General features: G+C 36.1%; 1 non-coding gene across 1 annotated transcript; it reads left to right on the top strand.

Moving 5' to 3' along the window:
- The first annotated feature begins 352 nt into the window (after positions 1-352).
- Positions 353-458, top strand: LOC121228787 (small nucleolar RNA R71). The gene has a single exon (XR_005926362.1). It is a non-coding gene; the product is annotated as a small nucleolar RNA R71 (small nucleolar RNA).
- Positions 459-8169: the final 7711 nt, after the last annotated feature.

Here is an 8169-nt window from a genome sequence, read left to right as displayed (position 1 = left end):
GATGCTAGGGTTGAAGGGTTGATACTCTATGCATGCTCCTCCTCAATTCGTCTCGCACCTCATTACTGGATGTACCTGAGTAGAACCAAGTAAACCATCAATCTTTTTATTTAAAAGTTCTACCTAGTTTGACGGCATAGTAATCAAATCGACGTTATAAATGCATGCTATTTTAGTTGGCTTAGTCCTCATGACTTGCCACTGATAGTTATTCAATGACATCTCTTCAATAAATTCGTAAGCCTCTTTAGGTGTTTTGTTGGTGATGGTTCCTCCGGCTGCTGTATTAATCATTTGCCTTGTCGAGGGGTTCACACCATTGTAGAATGTTTGAACTTGCAACCATAGAGGTAATCCATGTTGAGGACACCTTCGCAGTAGGTCCTTGTATCTCTTCCATGCATCGTAAAGAGTTTCTAAGTCCATCAGCACAAATGAAGAGATATTATTATGTAATTTGGCTATTTTAGCTGGCGAGAAATATTTTAATAGAAATTTTTCGGTCATTTGTTCCCAAGTAGTAATTGACCCTTATGGTAACGATTTCAACCACTATTTAGCTTTGTTCCACAATGAAAAAGGGAATAACCGAAGATGAATGGCATCGTCAGAAATGCCATTAATTTTAAATGTATCGAGAATTCTAGGAAATTTGCCAAGTGAGTGTTTGGATCCTCATCCTGCAAACCATCAAACTGAATAAATTGCTGTATCATTTGAATAGTGTTAGGTTTTAGTTCAAAATTATTTGCAGCAATAGTAGGTCTAACTATACTTGACTCAGTTCCTGTTAAAGCAGGTTTAGCATAATCATACATAGTACGAGGAGCAGGATTCTGATTAACAGCAATCGCAAGAGGTAGAGAATTTTCTTGGTTTTTAGCCATCTCCTCGGTTGTGGTTGAAGTATCGTCTTCTTGCTCGTTCTCTATGTATCTTAAGCTTTGCTTTATTTCTCTTTGGTTTTTGCGTACTATGTGATCGATTTCTTCGTCAAAAAGTAGTGGTCCTGACGGGTTTGTTCTAGTTATAAACTATAAAAACCTGTCAAGAGAAAGAAAAAGTACATTAATAAATAATAATAAAATAAAATAGAATTAACTTGCAAGAAAAATAAATGGCTAAAGTAATAAAAATTGAGTGTTCCTAATTTCTTAGTTCCCCGGCAACGGCGCCAAAAACTTGATCGTAATTTTCGAGATGACAGGTTTTAAATATTTATAAAGAATCGTTCTTGAAACTAACTATTATCAAGATGTAGGCAAGTGTACCTATCGAACAGTAGTATAGTTTTAGCAAGACTGGATTGTCGAACCGAAAGGAACTAAAAGTACTAGTAACGACTGTCTTTTTATTATCTAGCCTAAGAATAAGGGGATTTTGTTTTAACTAACTAATTATCTAAACTAAGAATTCACAGAAAGTAGAATTGGGAAGTTACTTTTGGAAAAACGATTGAATTAAGACAATACCTAAGGAAGAATCCACATAGAGTTCACTTGTTATTCTAACTCCGAATTGGACGATTTATTCATTTAACTTGTTCCGTAGAGATCTCTAAGTTATGTTATTATCCCTATTCAAGACTAATAACGTCTAATCCCTAGGTTGAATAATTGAGACTTTTCTCTAATTAACACCCTAGGGTTGTATTAACTTGATCTATGGATCCCCTTATTAGGTTTCACCCTAATCCGGTAAAATCTTGTCACCCTATCTCTAGGCGCGCAATTAACTCCACTTAATTATGAAAAATGTACTCTTAAACAGTGTCTATTCCTCCTCTGAATAAGAGCTTATCTTGAATCAGTATCCTGAGATATCAAAACAAGAATTAAGAACACATAATTAAGAACAAGTTAAATATTTATCATACAATTCAGAAAATAATAATAAGATTCGTCTTAGGTTTCATTCCCCTTAGGTATTCAGGGGATTTAGTTCATAACAAAAAAACAAAACATCTCAGAAGAATAATGAATACAAAACATAAAGAAAACCCAAAACTCCTGGAAGGAAATTGAGGGGAGATCTTTAGTCTTGATGGTGAATCCGGCTTCTGAGATGGATCAATCCGCTTCCCCTAAGTAGTTCCCTGCCTCTTTCTCTCCGTGTCCCCCTTCCTTTTCTTTTAGGGTGTATTTATAGGCTTTAGAATGCCTAAAAGTCTTCAAAATTAGCATTTTCCGAATTAGACTCAACTTGGGCTCAGTAGGGACACACCCGTGTGCGATTACTTCAGGCCGTGCTCGAGCCTCTTAGAATGGCACGGGCGTGTGTTCTACCCGTGTGAGTCGTGCTTGATTCTGCCAAATTGACACGGCCGTGTGGTCTGCCCGTGTGAGGAAGTCCAGGCCATGTTGATTTCGTATGTTGGTCCATTTTCTCCGTTTTTGGTCTGTTTCTCGTTCCTTTCGCTCTCATATGCGCGCCTAAGTATAAAACATGAAATTAAAGCATTAGGAGCATTGAATTCACCAATTCTAAGGAAAAAGCATCCATAAAATGTGTTAAGAATGGGGTAAAAATATGTATGAATTATGATTTATCAGTAATGCCCCAAATTTTGAGAATTTAATTGTGAGATTTACAGTAATTAAAGTTCTGTGGTTCTGTGCTTTGCTTTTGTGTTTAAGGTTTAAAGTTTGAGTCGCATCATTAAAAGTTCTATTATTTAAAAAACAACTCTTATCCATGCATTACATAATAAGTTCAATTTAGTGTAAACTTGTGTCAAGAATGACCCTGCTGGTTCATTGGTTAAGCCTTTGTATTAAGTTAGGTCCCTGTTTGAGTCTTGGAGAGGACGATAAGGAACAATTTTGGCAAACACTAAAAATTTTCCTGGAAGTTAATTTTAGTTAACGTTAGTTCTCCACTTTAATTTTCCTTAGTTTTTCTCATCTTCTTCATTACTCTTCTTTTTCTTCTTCTTTGTTCTTTTTCTTTTCTTTTAATTTTTTACTGATCGTGGTCGTAAAGAATACGAGATTAGTTGAAATTTTGCTATCAGTCATTGGTCGAAAGTCTATCTAGTAAGTCACTGACAATTCGTGCATTTTCGAGGTTTTCCCCTTTGTTTTCATAATTTGATTTGAGTTGAGTATGTTATGGGTTGTGAGAATCACTGATAGATGATCATTTGTTTCCCTATTAGGCAGGAGTAATAGAAGTAGAGAACAAAAACTTGATAATTCTGGTAACCATCATTTAATTTTCGGTAAGTATAGGGTTTGTTGAAGGTTTCGTGTTGAAACTTTTGACATAGGCATTAGTTGCATAATTGTGAATTATTATTGATTAAATGGCTTAATTGTGTAACTGAATGGCTGGTTGAAGCTTCGAAGATCCTCTAGGTTGCTATTGCTTCGAAATCCCTTCAGGTGCGTACCAAAAACTCTTAATTTTGTGAATTTTGGATGCTTAAAAATGTTGCTGTCGATGCCACACGTCTGTGTACCATTCAGTGTGGTTGGCTGTGTAACTCATTATTTGTCGAACTAGAGCCACATGGATAAAAGATGGAGGTGTGTGTCCAGGCCGTGTGTGGCCATATTAGTGCAGGGTTCATATAGGCAACGGACACGGATGTGCGTTTAGGCTGTGTAACTCACTATTTATGATTTAGGACCACATGGCCGTGTGCCTAGGCCGTGTTAGTCACATGGGGAAGGACATATGTAACACCCCTAACCCATAATCGACATCGGATTAGGGTTACGAGGCATTACCAGACAGACAGAACATTTCAGACCAATTCAGAATCACATATACTATTTAACATCATTTCGTAAACAATCATCTATAATTATGGTCTACGAGACCTAAAATATACATTTAAAGAAAGATCGGAACTAAATCAAACTTATTCAGAGTTTTCAAAACTTAACCAATTCTTTCAAACTGTTAAAGTCACACGCCCATGTGACTCGGCCGTGTGGCACACACGGGCACTAGACATGCCCATGTGAACCGACCGTGCCAAAAATAGGTCCTATACTGACTTTTTCACATGACCAATAGGCACGCCCGTGTACGATGGCCGTGTAATACCTAGCTAGCAATTGACTTTAGCCCACGGCCATATGACACGTCCGTGTGTCGAGATCGTGTGATTCTTAGAAGAATACTGCTTTACTTATATGGCCACAATGCACGCCCGTGTACCCTGACCGTGTGGCACCAAGCAGGCTTGGTTAAAGCCAATTTGCCACCCCTTTTTGGGTCCAATCCTACAAGCAATAATATACAACATTCATACCAAAATTTCCAACCAATTCCAGGCTTAAGAATGACCAAAACACATTAAAACTTAGCACATTACAAACATACACCAAAACTATACACAACTCATCATTGTTGGCCAACTCCATGGCATAATATATACACATAAAAACTTATATACATAGACCTTCTAGCCTATACATGCCATAATTTAAAATATGTACACTTTCAAAAGTACCAAAATGAGATCGATAGTGTGGTGACGATCCTCGACTATCCCTGAGCCTTTAGTAGCTATGATAACTGTAAAATAGACAGTAAACACACAGAGTAAGCTATAAAGAGCTTAGTAAGCAAAATAAAATTGGTCTAAATGCTAAAGCATTTAAGTACAATTCAACTATATAGATTTATAACCATATCATAGAATAATTCATAAACTTAATCATGCTCCTTTATTTGCATATATCTCATACTTCATTTCCACATATGTCATACTTCATTTCCACACATATTTCACAGAGACAAAGTTTTTCATATTCAGAAATTTAGTATGATACAAACATACATGCATAGGTTATACATTTCATATACTCAATCTCAGATTTCGTACGCTATCATTAGACGGGTCAGAAACGATACAGATGCTCATAAACAAGTACAATGCCGACGTCCCGGACGTGGTCTTACATGTAGTACAATATCGATGCCTTTATCCCAGACAGGGTCTTACACGAAATTAGATACGATGTCGATGTTCCAGACATGGTCTTATACGTAAATCTCAATCGAGGCCTGTGTCCTAGACACGGTCTTACACGATGTCTCAGACAAATATCAACTTTGCTTAGGAACATACAGAGCTTTTCAAATATTATCATATTATCATACTTTACTCCAAAGATAATCATCAGGCACTCAAGGCCATCCAATACAGATTACAGTTTATATATGCAGAATTTATTCAAATTAACATGTAATTTTAATTTGACTTACCTCAGACGGATTTCGTACGGAACGAGTCAACTATTCGACTATTTTTGACATTCCTCGATCTAAGTCTGATTTTCTTTGTTCCTGATCTAATACAATACAAATTCAACCATTCAATCATTCATTTCATTCAATTTAATCCATATACACATATTTAGGGCACTTTGCATTTTAGCCCTTACATTTTCACACTTTGACAATTTAGTCCATTCTTCACAAAATCACCAATATACAAAATTTCTTTGCAACAAAGGCTAGCTGAATTTCATGGCTTCTATATAAGCCCATACGACATGTTCAATTCACAATTTAGTCCTTCAAAACCTCATTTTCAAAATTTAACCCAAATAGCTCAATTTCATCAAAAACTCAAAGACAAAACTTATGAACCATCTACCAAGCCTTCATAATTCATTCAACAGCATCACAAAACTCATGATATCAACAATGGCATTTCATGAAATCTTTAACAGAAACAGAAATTCAGTCATGGGCTTTGTAGAACACGAAGCAACGATCACAGAAACGTAGAAATTATCAAAAACCGAGCAAAATAGACTAACCTATTCACTCATGCAATGGCCGAATACTTTGAAGCTTCAATGGCTTCTTCTTTCTCTTAATTTTTGGCTAAACAAGGTGATAATATGGCCACTTTCATGTTTTCATTTTATTATTATAACTTTAATAATAATTTTTTCACATTTTGGCCTTTATTTTAAAATTATCCATTCACCTGACACATGTCCAACATTGTCCACTTACTATATCAATGGTATATTTGACATGAAAGGACCCTTATTTTAAAAGCCAAGCCAATAGGTGCTTTAACATCTAGCACTCAACTTTTACACTTTACGCAATTTAATCCTTTTTCATAATCAAGCACATAAACAGACAAATTAAATCACATAAATTTTCACAGATGTAAATTCAAATATCACAGACACAGAAAATAATATTAAAATATTTTTTAGACTCGAATTTGTGGTCCCAAAACCACTATTCCGACTAGGGTCAGAATCAGACTGTTACAATTCTCCCCCCTTAGGGATTTTCGTCCCTGAAAATCTTACCGTTAAACAGATTCGGATATTGTTGTCTCATTGAATCTTCAGGCTCCCACGTAGCCTCTTCAACACTGTGACGATGCCACATCACTTTAACAAGAGGAATTTTCTTGTTTCGCAATTCTTTAATCTCGCAGGCTAAAATACGGATCGATTTTTCTTCGTAAGTCATATCAGATTGAATCTTAATTTTAGAAGGGAATATCACATGGGACGGATCAAATCTGTACCGTCAAAGCATTGATACGTGAAACACATTATGAATCTTTTCTAACCCAGATGGTAGCCTCAATCTATATGCAACCGGTCCAACTCGCTCGATGATTTCATATGGTCCAATGAACCTCGGACTCAACTTGCCCTTTTTGCCAAATTGGAACAGTGTGTTCCACGGAGATACTTTCAGAAATACTTTATCGCCGACCTTAAATTCGATATATTTTCTTTTGAAATTTGCATATGATTTCCGACGATCAGAGGAAGCTTTCAAACTATCTCGGATTACTTTCACTTTCTGTTCTATTTCTTTTATCAGATCAGTATCGTAAATTTTATTCTCACTGAGCTCAGAGCAGTATAATGGAGTTCTACACTTCCTACCGTATAAGGCTTCGTACGGTGCCATTTTAATGCTCGATTGAAAACTGTTATTATAAGCGAATTCAATCAAAGGTAGATATTGTTCCCACACACCTTCAAACTTGAGAATTCAACATCTTAACATATCCTCAAGTATCTGAATAATCCGTTCTGATTGACCATTAGTTTGCGGATGAAAAGCGGTGCTAAAATGCAATTTAGTACCCAGAGCATCTTGCAATTTCTTCCAGAATCATGACGTAAATCTCGGGTCTCTATCTGACACTATCGACAATGGCACACCATGCAATCTCACAATATCAGAAATATACAACTCAGCTAGCTTACCAAGTGAATAATCAAACTGAATCGGAATAAAATGAGCTGATTTCGTCAAACGATCAACTACAACCCAAATTGCATCTTTCTTTCTCGGAGACAGAGGCAAACCCGAAACAAAATTCATGGTCACACGATCCCATTTCCACTCTAGAATCATAATTGCTTGTAATAACCCAGATGGCACCTAATGTTCAGCTTTAACTTGCTGACAGATCAAACATCTCGAAACAAAGTCAAAAATATCTCTTTTCATTTCCGACCACTAATATAGTTGTTTCAAATCGTTATACATTTTCGTACTTCCCGGATGTATAGAAAATCTACTACTGTGGGCTTCACTCAAAATCGTTTGAATCAAATCTGGATTTCTTGAAGCACAAAGTCTATTTCTGAACCTCAGACAGTCATCAACATCTATCCAAAATTCAGAATCAGAATAAGAATTACACTGGGTTCGTTTAGCCATAATCTCATTATCAATCTTTTGAGCTTCGTTAATCTGTTGTAGAAACAAAGGTCTCACTTTTAATTCAGATAAAACTAAACAATCATCAGACAGAACTAAACGAGCATTCATTGCAAATAATGATTTTCAACTCAAAGCATCAGCAACCACATTTGCTTTTCCTAGGTGTAATCAATCACAAGTTCGTAGTCTTTTAACAGTTCTAACCATCTTCTCTGTCGTAAATTCAAATATTTTTGTGTCATTAAATACTTCAGACTTTTATGATAAGAAAACACGCGACATTTCTCACCAAATAGATAGTGTCGCTAGATCTTCAAAGCAAACACAATGGCAGCTAACTCAAGGTCGTGTGTCGGATAGTTCTTCTCATGTGGCTTTAATTGTCTCGAAGCATAAGCAATAACTTTTTCTTCTTGCATTAAAACATAGCCGAGTCCATTCAACGAAGCATCGCTGTAAACAGCGAATTCTTTACCTCACTCAGGTTGTACC

Source organism: Gossypium hirsutum, chromosome A04 (genome assembly GCF_007990345.1).
Source record: "Gossypium hirsutum isolate 1008001.06 chromosome A04, Gossypium_hirsutum_v2.1, whole genome shotgun sequence".
NCBI lineage: Eukaryota > Viridiplantae > Streptophyta > Magnoliopsida > Malvales > Malvaceae > Gossypium > Gossypium hirsutum.
Note: the sequence above shows the minus strand (reverse complement) of the source record. Positions and strands in the feature narration are given on the sequence as shown.